The following is a 4,934-nucleotide window of genomic DNA, read 5'->3' as shown; positions in this document are numbered from 1 at the left end:
GGTCTTCCAGCAGCAGCTGGTGAAGCCTCCCACTCAGAGGAAAGGTTGACACAAACTAGAAATCACTGTCCTCTCCACTGCTAAAATCCAAATCCTGGCTGTCCTCTTCATCATCCTCCTCCTCCTCCTCGTCATCGTCATCATCTTCAATAATGTCATCGTCCTGAAGCAGGAGGGAAGCAATTACATGTGACGACAATTACAAAAACTCCAAGTCTGATTCATGAGCGTCATTGACTCAACAACAATTCACACACTGAAGACTGAAGTTTATCAGATAAACAATCAGCCTTTTTCTATTTTTTTAAATGACCTGTTCTTTTTAAATCTGCTCCAACGTGAGATGTGTGTGAACCCCGTCAATAACACCGATGGGAGCTCTGATGCTGGTACAGTGGGTCACTTCATAGACCTCAGAGAAGTTTGCTCCATGAGAATTCAGACAAGGAAGACATGAACATTCTGACCGTGCTTTCCTTACCACCATAACCAGCCTGCCTGTTGCTGACTGCTCCTCCTAGAATCAAGAGGAACAACGAGAAAAATTCAATTTATGCACAAAAAAGGAGGTTATTTTTTTCCACCCATGTTGGTAGGATTACCTAAAAACTACCAGAACCATTTGGAGAGTGTGACTGAGTTGATTCTGACTCCAGTGAACTGAGAGTCACCTCTGTTTTTTTACCTGCCATGATGTCATCTGGAGTGGGCTGTGGATTAGAAGGAAGTAGTAGGTCTTCTGTGTCACTGCCTGACCCTTGGTCCTCAGCAACATCCACGTCAGAACCCTCATCTATCACCGCAGAACATAGATTTCATAAATAGGAGGTGCGATGTGACCATTGCTTTTACTTTATGAGTGTAAAATCATCTTACAAGAATTGCTCAGAAGACTCCTCTTGTCTCCCCTCAGTTGGTTCACCTTCATCCTACGTATGTGGTCCTTCCTCTGCATCTGAAACAAACACCGGGAGGACAAACACTGCCACGAGCCCCTCAAAACCCAAATTAACTTTCGAATACACCCGTGGGAGCGGCTCTATTCACCCACCCCCTGATACTGTTTCTGGCCTTCCTCCAGCTGAGAGGTTCCTGTGCTTCTCCACATAGATGTTGTGGTCGTATTGCAGCTCCTCCTCAAGCTGCTCATTTTCATCCATGTATGATGGCCTAGGAGATGGACAGAGGACACAGAAAACATCTGAGTGACAGCCGGGTCTGAAACGTAACATTTTGGAGACACGGTTTTTAACTGACCTGACACTCAACAGAGTCTTGTATTTATTCTGGTTCCTGCCTTTTCTTCTCAATCTTGGTATCCAGGTTTGTCATGTCAGACACAAATTTGCTCAGCATTCCTTTGGTCTTTTCTACATCGTCCTAAACAAGCAAACAAGAGGTTTTGTTGATTATTTTTTCCTTTTTAAAGTCTTGTGTGGTCTCAATGTCAAAACCTTTCAAGAGAAATACGTACAAAAATCTCTTTGATGGCAGCATTTAGGGCCTTTTCAGCCTCATGGACCTGGAGGGGCCGAGCAATGGCAGCAGCTCTCTGTTCCTGTGGACCAGACAGTTGAGTCACCTTCTGTATCACATGAACCCTCAACTGCATTGGGATTTTACAGCTCTGATCATCGAAAAGCAGCAGCTTTGGTTCAGTAAAGGAAAGCGACAAGTTTGCAAACTCCTGCTGCTGCTGCTCCACAGCTAATAATGAAACAATGCTTCACTTGTGAGTGTTAAAAGTGCTGTCTCTGTCATTTGGACGGTCAGGACTCAAGGAAACAGAAACAGAAATAAAAAGGAAATGTACGAGAATATTGGTGTTTCCCTCACTCACCCTCAGGTCCACCTCTTTTCCCAGAAAATCACACAGAGATGCTCCTGTGGACCTGACCTCGGCTTCCAGCTCCCAAGCTGCTTTCAGGTCTGAAATCTAGAAAGAAGACAGAGTCAGACTCAATAAACAAGAGAGAACACACACACACACACACACACACACACACACACACACACACACAGAAAACTAACACAGTTCTAGATAAACATATTTGAAACATTTTTAGGGACTTAATACTGACATTACCTATCAAACATGGCTGTTTGATGGATGTCAGTGTGGGATCATCAACACTGAAACTCAGCACTGTGGACGCCAAGTTTAACGTCAACCAGAAGAACGTTTTACTGAGACGACCAAGTCTCAGTCACACAGACATTTCTTGCACTACGGTTGTAGTGCAAAAAATGTAAAGGATTCGTAAGTCTGGTTTTCCACTAAAAGGTATCGACGTACAGGGAAATCTTGAACTGCCAACACTGCTGACCGTCCATTCAGCGAGCGCATCATCTTATCAGTCTTGTCATTTTAGCAGGACTGACAAAATAAAATGTCCAATGCCAGAAAAAAACAACAAAATGTCCTCTCACCAATGGGCTGAGGTGCAAATTGGACTCTTCCTCGTCTGTGTCCTCTAAGGCCGCCTGCTCCAGCCTCAGAGCATTGCGGAGCACCGTGGGGATCTTCTGCATCTCTGTCACCGCCTGACCATCGGCTTGGTAGAGATGCTTGGTGTTCAGCAGGATGTGGGCTTCATTGGCCTGCAACCAGGAGGGACAGAAGCCATGATGAGCGTCAGGTTCCCAATCGTTAGAAATCAGCTGTTCCTTGTTCTTAGTCAAGACAAGACCTCACCATGAACTGAGCCACAGCCGTGATCAGGGCTGTCCTCTGTGACTCTGTGTCCACATCAGCAGGAATGCCCATCTGAGGGTTGAACCTACACCAAACAGACAAAAGAAGACCAACAAGGAGAAGGAGACAAATTATTTCATGAGATTCCAATGATGCGCTTGTCACGAAAACCTGCTTCTAAAAAGAGGGCGTCTGATCCCAGGAAGAAATACCGAGCTGCTTAACGCTTCAACGCAGTTACACAAACGAAAAGAAAATGATGACTGTACAAATTAATTTTGAGTAAAAATGGGTAGTGGTTCTGATTAAGATTAGAAGTAAAAAAACTATACCTTTTAACAAGCCACAACAAGATATCTGCTACAAAGTTCTGAAGCTCTCCATGGATGTCAGGCGATGGAAGCCCAACACCCTCATGCTCTCAATAGCATGAGGGTGCAGTGGTCAGAACTGTTGCCTCACAGCAAGAAGGTTCCAGGTTCAAGCCCCGGCTCCATCACAGGATCTTTCTGTGTGAGTCTCCATGTTCTCCCTGTTCCTGTGTGGGTTCTCTCTGGTACTCCAGCTTCCTCCCACAGTCCAAAGACATCAAGAGGGGACGAGGCTGATTGATACTCTAAATTGACTGTAGGTGTGACTGTGAGTGTGAATGGTTGTCTGTCTCTATGTGTTGGTCCTGTGATGGACTGGTGACCTGTCCAGGGTGAACCCCGCCTCTCACCTGAGGCTGATGGGAAAGGCTCCACCCCCCATGACCCTAACAGGATAAGCGGTAGAAAATGGATGGATGGATGGTTGGAAAAGATGCATTACTTCTCGTAACTGTCAGCTAAACAGTGGGTTACACTTGTCGTTCAGTGTGTTTCACCTGCGTTCACCAGTCTGACTGTAAAAACAAGTTCAGATTCATGAGCATATTCGAGCGTGTGTGTGTGTTTCATGTTTGCTTCTGATTGGCTAACGTGTGGCCCTGCACCAACTTTATCCAAGCCAGTGTGGGCCTCTGAGGACACATGTCCACCCCTGCTGGAGCTAAATAGAGTTTCTACACTTTTTTATTTTTAACTTCAGTCATAATGGCAGCACTTGGAGCGTTTAATTTTTTTTTCCTGAGGTGATACATGATTAAATAAGGTTGAGAAACACCGTGCTAAACCATTCTGACTGCCTATTTGAGGATCATCACGTTGTCAAACACGCAACTGTCATGACAAGAATATCTGTAGCTGCTGGTTGTAAACAGGAGTGCAGGGTGAAAGTGAATAATAAATTAACAGGGAATCATGCTGTGTCAAAGAAAAGGGAGGGGAAAAAAACAAGAGAACGAGGCAGTAATGGATGTTTCAAGCCCCTCCTCAGACTCCTAACTTAAATTGGATTTTAACTCCACAGAGTGCAGGTTGTAGATGTTTATTTTCACTCAGTTGTCAAGCGCCACTGATGACAAGTTAACAGCCCTGCCACGGAATGCAAATCATCTTTGCCTTCTCATTTTGCTGCCAGGTGGAGCTCTCAATGTGTCTTTCAAACGGGGCTTGCTTCCACTGCGGAGACCAAATAATGTATAATTGAAAACTGTGAAATGGTTCCATTGTCAGGTGCTGTTAAGTCCCAGCTTCGATGCCCATCAAGCTGACAAACCACCAAACGCCTATTTTGAATACATCTTGTACTTCTATATATGAAGCACACTATTTTCTTCTAGAATTGTCAAAACGAAAAGGAAATTCAGAGCCCCAATTCACAATGTGTAGTGCATTTTTTTTTGGGGGGGGGGGTTCTTTTAACATAAAAAAGTTAATTCATCTCATGAAGAAATACCGGATTAACTAATGTGGCATACCATCATGCAGCAGCACCACTGCGTGTCATTTCATTTAAAGGAAATAAACAGGATTATAGCCTTAACAAGGTGCTCCTCATGCTGGTACAAGCTCAAACACAATATATCTTTTCAGAAAAGTTTACAGATATTGTGACCTGCTTGCAGCCACGGCTGCCGATGACAGTTATAATCCTACTTACTGCCATGTAAATCTCATTTTATAATTGAAGACAGAATCTCCAACAGCGAGCGCTAAAGACAAGGTGTAATTCTTTCTGAGGGGGAGGAGGAGGAGGAGGAAAAGACAGAGAGAGAAAGAGAGAGAGAGTAAGAGAGAGAGAGAGAGTATCCTCCTAACATCCACTCTAGTGCCCTGACCACCTGCTACAGCAGAGAGAAGGGATAATGCCGCTG

The 4,934-nt window shown here is 44.5% G+C and overlaps 1 pseudogene across 1 annotated transcript; it reads right to left on the bottom strand.

Moving 5' to 3' along the window:
* Positions 1–480: 480 nt before the first annotated feature.
* Positions 481–3,935, bottom strand: LOC147261521 (clusterin-associated protein 1 homolog; annotated as a pseudogene). The gene is made up of 10 exons (XR_015116152.1): positions 3,028–3,935; positions 2,696–2,780; positions 2,431–2,601; positions 1,814–1,936; positions 1,475–1,558; positions 1,258–1,380; positions 1,052–1,170; positions 877–955; positions 686–793; positions 481–517 (listed from the first exon to the last, which is right to left on the bottom strand). The product of XR_015116152.1 is annotated as a clusterin-associated protein 1 homolog (transcript).
* Between the last annotated feature and the right edge of the window lie 999 nt (positions 3,936–4,934).

This window comes from Aulostomus chinensis, chromosome 5 (genome assembly GCF_037954235.1).
Source record: "Aulostomus chinensis isolate RoL2024-O1b breed Wild chromosome 5, RoL_Achi_v1.0, whole genome shotgun sequence".
Lineage (NCBI taxonomy): Eukaryota > Metazoa > Chordata > Actinopteri > Syngnathiformes > Aulostomidae > Aulostomus > Aulostomus chinensis.
Note: the sequence above shows the minus strand (reverse complement) of the source record. Positions and strands in the feature narration are given on the sequence as shown.